Below are 15,708 nucleotides of genomic sequence, written 5' to 3'. Positions count from 1 at the left end.
ACCAGACCAAGGGAAAGAGAACCCTTGGATCACGGTTGGAAATAGAAAACAGCCGAGAAAAGGGAAAACAGCCCGCAAGCGCGGAAGGAGCGACGCGCTGGTCATCAAAGCCGAGGCGGATACATACGCCGAGGTGCTGAAGGCCATGCGGGGCGAAAACCGTCTCTCACCGCTGGGCGCGGATGTTAAAAGCATCCGACGCACCAGGACGGGAGAGATGATGGTAGTGCTGAAGAAGGATGCGGCCGAGAAAGGCGCATCCTACAAGGCACTAGCCCAAGAGGTACTCGGAGAAAAAGTACAGGTAAGAGCTCTAACTGCGGAGGCAACTCTCCAGTGTAAAAACCTGGACGAGATCGCCTGCGCAGAGGAGCTCGCAGCCGTACTTAAGCAACAGTGCGATGTAGATGTACCAAGTGCATCGATCCACATGCGAAAGGGTCCGGCTGGTACGCAGATTGCCACGTTCAAACTCCCCGTAGGGGAGGCGAACAAGGCGGTAACAGTCGGCAGCGTCAAGTTAGCTTGGTCAGTGTGTCCGCTCAGCATACACGAGCCGCCGCTGGCGTGCTTCAAGTGCTTCGAGCAAGGACATAAGTCCTGGGCTTGCAAAGGCCCGGACCGGAGCAAACTCTGCAGAAGGTGCGGAGTAGAAGGCCACTTCGCCAGGGAGTGCAACTCGGCACCAAAATGCCTGATCTGCACGGCGAACAAGGGCCACATGACGGGCGGGCCTAAATGCCCAGCCACGCGAGGAGGTCGAAGTGTTAGGCGATAATGCAGGTTACACAGTTAAACCTGAATCACTGTGAAGCTGCGCAGCAGCTGATGTGGCAGTCAGTCTCGGAGTCTAGTACAGACATTGCCCTGCTAGCTGACCCCTACTGCATCCCACCCGACAACGGGAACTGGGTAGCGGATAAGGCTAAGCTAGCAGCGATCTGTACAACCGGTCGTTTCCCGATCCAGGAAGTAATTTCTAGGTCGCACGAGGGCTTCGCAATAGCGAAGATAAATGGGGTGTATTACTGTAGTTGTTATGCCCCACCCAGGTGGCCGATAGATCAGTTCTCAGCAATGCTGGATGCGTTAACAAACGCGCTAGTAGGGTTGAGTCCCTTGGTCATCGGCGGAGACTTCAACGCCTGGGCGATTGAGTGGGGTAGCCGATCGACTAACGCGAGAGGCTGGACACTACTCGAAGCCATGGCTAGACTGAATGTAGAGGTCGCGAACGTAGGTGAAAAAACGACCTACAGTAGGAACGGTCGAGAGTCCATCATTGACGTGACCTTCTGGAGCCCGGGTTTAAACCCTAGCTCAGATTGGAGGGTCGATGATGGGTACACGCACAGTGACCATCTAGCGGTACGCTATAGGGTGGAACATGGTGGTAGGAGGACGCAGCCGAAGGTCATAGACAACCATCGAGGATGGCTGACTTCGCGCTTCGATAAGGCGTCATTCGTCGAAAGGTTGCGTATGGAGCCTAACATCGACGATCTGTCCAGTGATGATCTAGTCGGATCTCTAAGCCGTGCATGCGATGCCGCGATGCCTAGACGCGCGCTACCCAGGAATGGACGAAAACCGGTATACTGGTGGTGTCCTGAAATCGCAGAGCTCAGAGCGTCCTGCCTAAGAGCGAGGAGGAGGATGCAAAGAGCTCGTACCGATGAGGGTAGAGCGGAAAGAGGCGAGGTCTATAGGGCGGCTAAACTGGCACTGAGCAAAGAGATTAAAGCACGAAAACGAGCGTTTTTCGAAAATCTCTGCCAGGCAGCCAACACGACACCTTGGGGCGATGCCTACAGGGTAGTCATGGCCAAAACGAAAGGGGCGTCTGCGCCCCCGGAACGTTCACCCGTGATGCTACAGATGCTACACGCCACGATACAAGACCATGGGCTGCCATCCCCCCTGGCCGAATAGACCAGGGGGAGGTAGCCCCAGTGACGAACGATGAGCTCATCGTAATTGCGAAGTCGCTCAAGTTGAACAAGGCTCCGGGTCCGGACGGTATCCCAACGGTAGCCATCAAGTCGGCCATCGAGGCATGCCCTGATATGTTCAGAATGGCTATGCAGATGTGCCTGGATAGAGGCGAATTTCCGGAGAGGTGGAAAAGGCAAAGATTGGTTCTGTTGCCAAAGCACGGGAAGCCACCCGGCGACCCGTCGGCATACAGACCTATCTGCCTACTAGACACCTCCGGGAAACTGTTGGAACGAATCATCCTGTCGAGGCTACTGGTCTACACCGAGAAACCAGATGACTCTGGGCTCTCGGATAACCAGTTTGGCTTCCGTAAGGGTCGATCGACGGTGGACGCTATTAAGGCCGTAACTAAAGCGGCCGAGATAGCGTTCCAGAATAACCGTAGAGGAATTCGTTACTGCGCGGTAGTCACGTTGGATGTGAAGAATGCTTTCAATAGCGTCAGTTGGGCGGCTATTGAATGTGCCATTCAACACCTAGGTGTCCCGAATAGTTTACGCCGGATACTGGAGAGTTATTTCCAGAATAGGGTGCTACTCTATGACACTGATGAGGGCGAAAAGAGGTACAACATCACCGCGGGAGTACCACAAGGGTCAATCCCGGGCCCGGTACTATGGAACGCGGCGTACGATGGTGTATTGAGGCTCACACTTCCACCGGGCGTAAAGCTGGTCGGCTTCGCTGATGACATTACCCTGACGGTATGCGGCGAGTCGATAGAGGAAATGGAACTGACAGCGGAGCATGCAATTGGCGTAATAGAGGACTGGATGAGGTCACGTCAGCTGGCACTCGCACACCACAAGACGGAAGTGGTGTTGGTGAACAACCGTCAGTCGGAACAACAGGCGGTGGTCACCACAGGCGGGTGTGAGATCAACTCCAAGCGCTCATTGAGGCAACTCGGAGTCATGATCGACGATAAGCTGAACTTTAGTAGTCACGTGGAACATGCTTGCAAGAGGGCGAGCATGGCGATTGCGGCATTATCGAAGATAATGTCAAATAGCTCGGCAATTGTCTCGAGTAAGCGTAGACTTCTCGCGACAGTAGCGGTCTCCATACTACGGTATGGTGCCGCTGCATGGTCGAGCGCGCTAGTGGCCAAGCGAAACGTAGAGAGGCTCGAAAGTACACACAGGTTGATGGCCCTTAGGGTCATCAGCGCATACCGTACGGTGTCAAAGGACGCGGTATGCGTGCTGGCGGGTATGATGCCCATAGCACTTGTGGTGTCAGAGGATGAGGAGTGCTTCGCGAGTCGAGGCACAAGAGGCGCGAGACGGATTGCCAGAACATCGTCGATGTTGAAATGGCAGAGAGATTGGACAAACTCCAACAAGGGTAGATGGACACACAGGCTCATACCGAGCGTGTCCAAGTGGACGAGCAGGCCCCATGGCGAGGTGAACTTTCACTTGACACAATTTCTGTCAGGCCATGGGTGCTTTAGGTGGTATCTGCACAGATTCGGACACGCTGGTTCTCCTTCATGTCCGGAGTGTGCAGATTGCGACGAGACCGCGGAGCATGTGCTCTTTGAATGCCCACGCTTCGTGGAGCAAAGGTCGAGTATGCAGGAGATATGCGGTAGAGACATCACTCCCGACAACATTGTTGAAAGGATGTGTACGGGGGAGGACAAGTGGGATGCCGTTTCTTCCTCGGTATCTCGAATCGTCCTTGAACTACAGAGAAAATGGCGAGCCGAACAACAGCTAGTTGAGTTGGCTCCCCCTCCCCATCCAGGAGCTTGAGCCCAACGGGTAGTCTATGCACTAGCCAGGGCCCGAGCCTCCGGGGAAGAGCGAACAACTTAAGGCGGTAGCAGGTGGAACGCTTACCATTAGAGTGTACTCATTGTACGAAGTCATCCCCCCTTCTCGAAGTCATCCCTAACGGGCGTACCGCGAAGGTAAGGAAGAAGAGAGAAAGAGGTTTTGGTGTCGACCCCACATAACCTGAGGACCCACCTCTCGGGTATCTGTAAAGGCAGATTTCCTCTTTCTATAAAAAAAAAAAAAAAAATGATGAACGACAACATTAAGCTCAGAACGAATCTGAAATAAAATTTAGTTTACACCTAAGCATCAAATACACTTAGGTGACATCAAATAATGAACGACAACATTAAGCTCAGAACGAATCTGAAATAAAATCTAGATCACACCTAAGCATCAAATACACATAGGTGACATCAAATGATGAACGACAACATTCAGCTCAGAACGAATCTGAAATAAAATCTAGTTCACACCTAAGCATCAAATACACTTATGTGACATCAATTGATGAACGACAACATTAAGCTCAGAACGAACCTGAAATAAAGTCTAGATCACACATAAGCATCAAATACACATAGGTGACATCAAATGATGAACGACAACATTAAGCTCAGAACGAATCTGAAAATAAAATCTAGATCACACCTAAGCATCAAATACACTTAGGTGACATCAAATGATGAACGACAACATTAAGCTCAGAACGAATCTGAAAATAAAATCTAGATCACACCTAAGCATCAAATACACTTAGGTGACATCACATGATGAACGACAACATTAAGCTCAGAACGAATCTGAAATAAAATCTAGTTTACACCTAAGCATCAAATACACTTAGGTGACATCAAATGATGAACGACAACATTAAGCTCAGAACGAATCTGAAATAAAATCTAGTTCACACCTAAGCATCAAATACACTTAGGTGACATCAAATGATGAACGACAACATTAAGCTCAGAACGAATCTGAAAATAAAATCTAGATCACACCTAAGCATCAAATACACTTAGGTGACATCACATGATGAACGACAACATTAAGCTCAGAACGAATCTGAAATAAAATCTAGTTTACACCTAAGCATCAAATACACTTAGGTGACATCAAATGATGAACGACAACATTCAGCTCAGAACGAATCTGAAATAAAATCTAGTTCACACCTAAGCATCAAATACACATAGGTGACATCAAATGATGAACGACAACATTAAGCTCAGAACGAATCTGAAATAAAATCTAGATCACACCTAAGCATCAAATACACTTAGGTGACATCAATTGATGAACGACAACATTAAGCTCAGAACGAACCTGAAATAAAGTCTAGATCACACATAAGCATCAAATACACTTAGGTGACATCAATTGATGAACGACAACATTAAGCTCAGAACGAATCTGAAATAAAGTCTAGATCACACCTAAGCATCAAATACACTTAGGTGACATCAAATGATGAACGACAACATTAAGCTCAGAACGAATCTGAAATAAAACCTAGTTTACACTTAAGCATCAAATACACTTAGGTGACATCAAATGATGAACGACAACATTAAGCTCAGAACGAATCTGAAATAAAATCTAGTTTACACCTAAGCATCAAATACACTTAGGTGACATCAAATGATGAACGACAACATTAAGCTCAGACCGAATCTGAAATAAAATTTAGTTCACACCTAAGCATCAAATACACTTAGGTGACATCGAATGATGAACGACAACATTAAGCTCAGAACGAATCTGAAATAAAACCTAGTTTACACTTAAGCATCAAATACACTTAGGTGACATCAAATGATGAACGACAACATTAAGCTCAGAACGAATCTGAAATAAAATCTAGTTTACACCTAAGCATCAAATACACTTAGGTGACATCAAATGATGAACGACAACATTAAGCTCAGACCGAATCTGAAAATAAAATCTAGATCACACCTAAACATCAAATACACTTAGGTGACATCAAATGATGAACGACAACATTAGGCTCAGAACGAATCTGAAAATAAAATCTAGTTCACACCTAAGCATCAAATACACTTAGGTGACATCACATGATGAACGACAACATTAAGCTCAGAACGAATCTGAAATAAAATCTAGTTTACACCTAAGCATCAAATACACTTAGGTGACATCAAATGATGAACGACAACATTAAGCTCAGAACGAATCTGAAATAAAATCTAGTTCACACCTAAGCATCAAATACACTTAGGTGACATCAATTGATGAACGACAACATTAAGCTCAGAACGAACCTGAAATAAAGTCTAGATCACACATAAGCATCAAATACACATAGGTGACATCAAATGATGAACGACAACATTAAGCTCAGAACGAATCTGAAAATAAAATCTAGATCACACCTAAGCATCAAATACACTTAGGTGACATCAAATGATGAACGACAACATTAAGCTCAGAACGAATCTGAAAATAAAATCTAGATCACACCTAAGCATCAAATACACTTAGGTGACATCACATGATGAACGACAACATTAAGCTCAGAACGAATCTGAAATAAAATCTAGTTTACACCTAAGCATCAAATACACTTAGGTGACATCAAATGATGAACGACAACATTAAGCTCAGAACGAATCTGAAATAAAATCTAGTTCACACCTAAGCATCAAATACACTTAGGTGACATCAAATGATGAACGACAACATTAAGCTCAGAACGAATCTGAAAATAAAATCTAGATCACACCTAAGCATCAAATACACTTAGGTGACATCACATGATGAACGACAACATTAAGCTCAGAACGAATCTGAAATAAAATCTAGTTTACACCTAAGCATCAAATACACTTAGGTGACATCAAATGATGAACGACAACATTCAGCTCAGAACGAATCTGAAATAAAATCTAGTTCACACCTAAGCATCAAATACACATAGGTGACATCAAATGATGAACGACAACATTAAGCTCAGAACGAATCTGAAATAAAATCTAGATCACACCTAAGCATCAAATACACTTAGGTGACATCAATTGATGAACGACAACATTAAGCTCAGAACGAACCTGAAATAAAGTCTAGATCACACATAAGCATCAAATACACTTAGGTGACATCAATTGATGAACGACAACATTAAGCTCAGAACGAATCTGAAATAAAGTCTAGATCACACCTAAGCATCAAATACACTTAGGTGACATCAAATGATGAACGACAACATTAAGCTCAGAACGAATCTGAAATAAAACCTAGTTTACACTTAAGCATCAAATACACTTAGGTGACATCAAATGATGAACGACAACATTAAGCTCAGAACGAATCTGAAATAAAATCTAGTTTACACCTAAGCATCAAATACACTTAGGTGACATCAAATGATGAACGACAACATTAAGCTCAGACCGAATCTGAAATAAAATTTAGTTCACACCTAAGCATCAAATACACTTAGGTGACATCGAATGATGAACGACAACATTAAGCTCAGAACGAATCTGAAATAAAACCTAGTTTACACTTAAGCATCAAATACACTTAGGTGACATCAAATGATGAACGACAACATTAAGCTCAGAACGAATCTGAAATAAAATCTAGTTTACACCTAAGCATCAAATACACTTAGGTGACATCAAATGATGAACGACAACATTAAGCTCAGACCGAATCTGAAATAAAATCTAGTTCACACCTAAGCATCAAATACACTTAGGTGACATCAAATGATGAACGACAACATTAGGCTCAGAACGAATCTGAAAATAAAATCTAGTTCACACCTAAGCATCAAATACACTTAGGTGACATCACATGATGAACGACAACATTAAGCTCAGAACGAATCTGAAATAAAATCTAGTTTACACCTAAGCATCAAATACACTTAGGTGACATCAAATGATGAACGACAACATTAAGCTCAGACCGAATCTGAAATAAAATCTAGTTCACACCTAAGCATCAAACACACTTAGGTGACATCGAATGATGAACGACAACATTAAGCTCAGAACGAATCTGAAATAAAACCTAGTTTACACTTAAGCATCAAATACACTTAGGTGACATCAAATGATGAACGACAACATTAAGCTCAGAACGAATGTGAAATAAAGTCTAGATCACACATAAGCATCAAATACACTTAGGTGACATCAAATGATGAACGACAACATTAAGCTCAGACCGAATCTGAAATAAAATCTAGTTCACACCTAAGCATCAAATACACTTAGGTGACATCAAATGATGAACGACAACATTAAGCTCAGAACGAATCTGAAAATAAAATCTAGATCACACCTAAGCATCAAATACACTTAGGTGACATCAATTGATGAACGACAACATTAAGCTCAGAACGAATCTGAAATAAAGTCTAGATCACACCTAAGCATCAAATACACTTAGGTGACATCGAATGATGAACGACAACATTAAGCTCAGAACGAATCTGAAATAAAACCTAGTTTACACTTAAGCATCAAATACACTTAGGTGACATCAAATGATGAACGACAACATTAAGCTCAGAACGAATCTGAAATAAAATCTAGTTTACACCTAAGCATCAAATACACTTAGGTGACATCAAATGATGAACGACAACATTAAGCTCAGAACGAATCTGAAATAAAACCTAGTTTACACTTAAGCATCAAATACACTTAGGTGACATCAAATGATGAACGACAACATTCAGCTCAGAACGAATCTGAAATAAAATCTAGTTTACACCTAAGCATCAAATACACTTAGGTGACATCAAATGATGAACGACAACATTAAGGACAAGGTATTTGGAGTACATAGCTCAAAATTTCTGGAGCACCGTTTTTAAGAACCGTTGAACGGATTTGGATGAAAATGTATCACGCTAATTGTTCAGTGATTGTCAACAGCGTGATGCATTTTAATCCAAATCCGTTCAACGGTTCTAAAAAACGGTGCTCTAGAAATTTTGAGCTATGTACTCCAAATACCTTGTCCTTAAGCTCAGAACGAATCTGAAATAAAATCTAGTTCACACCTAAGCATCAAATACACTTAGGTGACATCGAATGATGAACGACAACATTAAGCTCAGAACGAATCTGAAATAAAACCTAGTTTACACTTAAGCATCAAATACACTTAGGTGACATCAAATGATGAACGACAACATTAAGCTCAGAACGAATCTGAAATAAAATCTAGTTCACACCTAAGCATCAAATACACTTAGGTGACATCAAATGATGAACGACAACATTAAGCTCAGAACGAATCTGAAAATAAAATCTAGATCACACCTAAGCATCAAATACACTTAGGTGACATCAATTGATGAACGACAACATTAAGCTCAGAACGAATCTGAAATAAAGTCTAGATCACACCTAAGCATCAAATACACTTAGGTGACATCGAATGATGAACGACAACATTAAGCTCAGAACGAATCTGAAATAAAACCTAGTTTACACTTAGGCATCAAATACACTTAGGTGACATCAAATGATGAACGACAACATTAAGCTCAGAACGAATCTGAAATAAAGTCTAGATCACACATAAGCATCAAATACACTTAGGTGACATCAAATGATGAACGACAACATTAAGCTCAGAACGAATCTGAAATAAAATCTAGATCACACCTAAGCATCAAATACACTTAGGTGACATCAATTGATGAACGACAACATTAAGCTCAGAACGAATCTGAAATAAAGTCTAGATCACACCTAAGCATCAAATACACTTAGGTGACATCAAATGATGAACGACAACATTAAGCTCAGAACGAATCTGAAATAAAGTCTAGATCACACATAAGCATCAAATACACTTAGGTTACATCACATGATGAACGACAACATTAAGCTCAGAACGAATCTGAAATAAAGTCTAGATCACACATAAGCATCAAATATACTTAGGTTACATCAAATGATGAACGACAACATTAAGCTCAGAACGAATCTGAAATAAAGTCTAGATCACACATAAGCATCAAATACACTTAGGTGACATCAAATGATGAACGACAACATTAAGCTCAGAACGAATCTGAAATAAAATCTAGATCACACCTAAGCATCAAATACACTTAGGTGACATCAATTGATGAACGACAACATTAAGCTCAGAACGAATCTGAAATAAAATCTAGATCACACCTAAGCATCAAATACACTTAGGTGACATCACATGATGAACGACAACATTAAGCTCAGAACGAATCTGAAATAAAATCTAGATCACACCTAAGCATCAAATACACTTAGGTGACATCAAATGATGAACGACAACATTCAGCTCAGAACGAATCTGAAATAAAATCTAGATCACACCTAAGCATCAAATACACTTAGGTGACATCGAATGATGAACGACAACATTAAACTCAGAACGAATCTGAAATAAAGTCTAGATCACACATAAGCATCAAATACACTTAGGTGATATCAAATGATGAACGACAACATTAAGCTCAGAACGAATCTGAAATAAAATCTAGATCACACCTAAGCATCAAATACACTTAGGTGACATCAATTGATGAACGACAACATTAAGCTCAGAACGAATCTGAAATAAAGTCTAGATCACACATAAGCATCAAATACACTTAGATGACATCAAATGATGAACGACAACATTAAGCTCAGAACGAATCTGAAATAAAATCTAGATCACACCTAAGCATCAAATACACTTAGGTGACATCACATGATGAACGACAACATTAAGCTCAGAACGAATCTGAAATAAAATCTAGTTCACACCTAAGCATCAAATACACTTAGGTGACATCAAATGATGAACGACAACATTAAGCTCAGAACGAATCTGAAATAAAGTCTAGATCACACATAAGCATCAAATACACTTAGGTGACATCAAATGATGAACGACAACATTAAGCTCAGAACGAATCTGAAATAAAGTCTAGATCACACCTAAGCATCAAATACACTTAGGTGACATCAAATGATGAACGACAACATTCAGCTCAGAACGAATCTGAAATAAAATCTAGTTCACACCTAAGCATCAAATACACTTAGGTGACATCAAATGATGAACGACAACATTAAGCTAAGAACGAATCTGAAATAAAGTCTAGATCACACCTAAGCATCAAATACACTTAGGTGACATCAAATGATGAACGACAACATTAAGCTCAGAACGAATCTGAAATAAAGTCTAGATCACACCTAAGCATCAAATACACTTAGGTGACATCAAATGATGAACGACAACATTAAGCTCAGAACGAATCTGAAATAAAGTCTAGATCACACATAAGCATCAAATACACTTAGGTGACATCAAATGATGAACGACAACATTAAGCTCAGAACGAATCTGAAATAAAATCTAGATCACACCTAAGCATCAAATACACTTAGGTGACATCAAATGATGAACGACAACATTCAGCTCAGAACGAATCTGAAATAAAATCTAGTTCACACCTAAGCATCAAATACACTTAGGTGACATCAAATGATGAACGACAACATTAAGCTCAGAACGAATCTGAAATAAAGTCTAGATCACACCTAAGCATCAAATACACTTAGGTGACATCAAATGATGAACGACAACATTCAGCTCAGAACGAATCTGAAATAAAATCTAGTTCACACCTAAGCATCAAATACACTTAGGTGACATCGAATGATGAACGACAACATTAAGCTCAGAACGAATCTGAAATAAAACCTAGTTTACACTTAAGCATCAAATACACTTAGGTGACATCAATTGATGAACGACAACATTAAGCTCAGAACGAATCTGAAATAAAGTCTAGATCACACCTAAGCATCAAATACACTTAGGTGACATCGAATGATGAACGACAACATTAAGCTCAGACCGAATCTGAAATAAAATCTAGTTCACACCTAAGCATCAAATACACTTAGGTGACATCACATGATGAACGACAACATTAAGCTCAGAACGAATCTGAAATAAAATCTAGTTTACACCTAAGCATCAAATACACTTAGGTGACATCAAATGATGAACGACAACATTAAGCTCAGAACGAATCTGAAATAAAATCTAGTTCACACCTAAGCATCAAATACACTTAGGTGACATCAAATGATGAACGACAACATTAAGCTCAGAACGAATCTGAAATAAAGTCTAGATCACACCTAAGCATCAAATACACTTAGGTGACATCGAATGATGAACGACAACATTAAGCTCAGAACGAATCTGAAATAAAATCTAGTTCACACCTAAGCATCAAATACACTTAGGTGACATCAAATGATGAACGACAACATTAAGCTCAGAACGAATCTGAAATAAAGTCTAGATCACACCTAAGCATCAAATACACTTAGGTGACATCAAATGATGAACGACAACATTCAGCTCAGAACGAATCTGAAATAAAATCTAGTTCACACCTAAGCATCAAATACACTTAGGTGACATCGAATGATGAACGACAACATTAAGCTCAGAACGAATCTGAAATAAAACCTAGTTTACACTTAAGCATCAAATACACTTAGGTGACATCAATTGATGAACGACAACATTAAGCTCAGAACGAATCTGAAATAAAGTCTAGATCACACCTAAGCATCAAATACACTTAGGTGACATCGAATGATGAACGACAACATTAAGCTCAGAACGAATCTGAAATAAAACCTAGTTTACACTTAGGCATCAAATACACTTAGGTGACATCAAATGATGAACGACAACATTAAGCTCAGAACGAATCTGAAATAAAGTCTAGATCACACATAAGCATCAAATACACTTAGGTGACATCAAATGATCACACCTAAGCATCAAATACACTTAGGTGACATCAAATGATGAACGACAACATTAAGCTCAGAACGAATCTGAAATAAAATCTAGATCACACCTAAGCATCAAATACACTTAGGTGACATCAAATGATGAACGACAACATTCAGCTCAGAACGAATCTGAAATAAAATCTAGATCACACCTAAGCATCAAATACACTTAGGTGACATCAAATGATGAACGACAACATTAAGCTCAGAACGAATCTGAAATAAAATCTAGATCACACCTAAGCATCAAATACACTTAGGTGACATCAAATGATGAACGACAACATTAAGCTCAGAACGAATCTGAAAATAAAATCCAGATCACACCTAAGCATCAAATACACTTAGGTGACATCAAATGATGAACGACAACATTAAGCTCAGAACGAATCTGAAATAAAATCTAGTTTACACCTAAGCATCAAATACACTTAGGTGACATCGAATGATCACACCTAAGCATCAAATACACTTAGGTGACATCAAATGATGAACGACAACATTCAGCTCAGAACGAATCTGAAATAAAATCTAGATCACACCTAAGCATCAAATACACTTAGGTGACATCAAATGATCACACCTAAGCATCAAATACACTTAGGTGACATCAATTGATGAACGACAACATTAAGCTCAGAACGAATCTGAAATAAAATCTAGATCACACCTAAGCATCAAATACACTTAGGTGACATCAAATGATGAACGACAACATTAAGCTCAGAACGAATCTGAAATAAAGTCTAGATCACACATAAGCATCAAATACACTTAGGTGACATCAAATGATGAACGACAACATTAAGCTCAGAACGAATCTGAAATAAAGTCTAGATCACACATAAGCATCAAATACACTTAGGTGACATCAAATGATGAACGACAACATTAAGCTCAGAACGAATCTGAAATAAAATCTAGTTCATACCTAAGCATCAAATACACTTAGGTGACATCAAATGATGAACGACAACATTAAGCTCAGAACGAATCTGAAATAAAGTCTAGATCACACATAAGCATCAAATACACTTAGGTGACATCAATTGATGAACGACAACATTAAGCTCAGAACGAATCTGAAATAAAATCTAGTTCATACCTAAGCATCAAATACACTTAGGTGACATCAAATGATGAACGACAACATTAAGCTCAGAACGAATCTGAAATAAAGTCTAGATCACACCTAAGCATCAAATACACTTAGGTGACATCAAATGATGAACGACAACATTAAGCTCAGAACGAATCTGAAATAAAATCTAGATCACACCTAAGCATCAAATACACTTAGGTGACATCAAATGATGAACGACAACATTAAGCTCAGAACGAATCTGAAATAAAATCTAGTTTACACCTAAGCATCAAATACACTTAGGTGACATCAAATGATGAACGACAACATTCAGCTCAGAACGAATCTGAAATAAAATCTAGTTTACACCTAAGCATCAAATACACTTAGGTGACATCAATTGATGAACGACAACATTGAGGTCAGAACGAATCTGAAATAAAATCTAGATCACACCTAAGCATCAAATACACTTAGGTGACATCAAATGATGAACGACAACATTAAGCTCAGAACGAATCTGAAATAGAATATGGAGTACACCTAAGCTTTAAAGACACTTGAAGGCCTTCCCTAGTCGGTTGAAATGGCACCGGCGTTGAAGTCCGGATCTTTTGGTCTAATCGACACTCTTTCTGGGATCCATCCCGTCGAAGTGTACAGTTCGATATTATGCCGAGGGAGTGACATTAGTTTTGCCAAGCCGAAATATAAAAGAAAAGCCGAAAAAGGACAAAAAAAAACCGGTAAAACCCGCAAAAAATTACCGGGTTTTATGTCTTTACAGCCGACCCCTAGGGAAGGGAAACTAAATTTAATTTTAATTTTATCTTCAACTTTGTATTTCCGTGATCATTGATAATTTCTTTTTCGAAGTTCATACCTATCCCTTTCTTAAAAAAAAAATGTTTTAAAAGAATAACGAGAAAACCCAAAACTTACTCTGTTAGATCCGGGAAATTCGTATCCTCCCATTAGCTTCTTGAAGGCTTTTTCCATCCGAGAAAGGGGCAATCAGTCGCTAATAAAGTCCTTTCGATATCCCATTGACGTGCATCCGGATCCAATACTTTCCACAAGGATAAAAAATCGACACTTCTTCTCGTACAAGCACCGCCGAAGCTACAATCCGAAACCACCATCTGGTGGTAGAAATCCGCATGTTCCCCTGCGATCACCGGGTTTTCGCTGAGGTCGGATCCACTGCACAAAATCTCGCTTCTGTTTGGCGACCAACTCCAGCAGACTGTAGCAATCCGAAAGCGAATAAAAAAAACTTCTCCATAAGATTGATATCCACGAACGGAACATATGCGTTTATAAATCTTTGAGTTGGTGTGCTGCGTGTACTCCAGTACTTTCTTCTCTTCACTAGTGGACTCTTTCCGGCGCTGCACCGAACCCTATGATGCGGAACCACTTTCAAATTTTTGGGCGGAACATGATGGTCTCCGACCTACGCCCGCACCAGAGCCTGCTTGGCAAATTTGTTCAACTTTTTTTCTTCCCGTTTTTTTCGCGATCCTCGGTGCGAAGGAAACTTTCCACCGCTTGGCCGTACAAGTTGATGGTCAGCTTCGTCCGCGTCTGGGGCCTCGTCAGCAACGAGCACTCTTCCGACTCTGAAGGCATCATTCAATATTAAAACGTTGGAATGGAATGCGGCTAAGGTACTGGGCATGCGGAATGCGACATTCCGTAGAATCGGTAATTAATTTACCGATAGGTTTGTTAGGTTTTGCGTACTATATTACCAGTGATAATTTTCACTTTTTTCGGTTTATGTTAACTATTAAATATTATTTTATCTGAACTGAAATTGGCGTAAACTGAACGAGACAAAATTCAAAATTTTAACTGACAAGAAACGTCAGATTAGATGTAAACAAAACGATCTGTCAAACGCGATTTCACAAATACCAACAAACATGCATGTAAAACAGTAAACGATAAGTTTTTCGACGAGTTGAATTGCGGGCCAGCTTCGCCGGCCCCG

Source organism: Aedes albopictus, chromosome 1 (assembly GCF_035046485.1).
Source record: "Aedes albopictus strain Foshan chromosome 1, AalbF5, whole genome shotgun sequence".
Lineage (NCBI taxonomy): Eukaryota > Metazoa > Arthropoda > Insecta > Diptera > Culicidae > Aedes > Aedes albopictus.
This window is presented reverse-complemented; position numbering follows the sequence as displayed.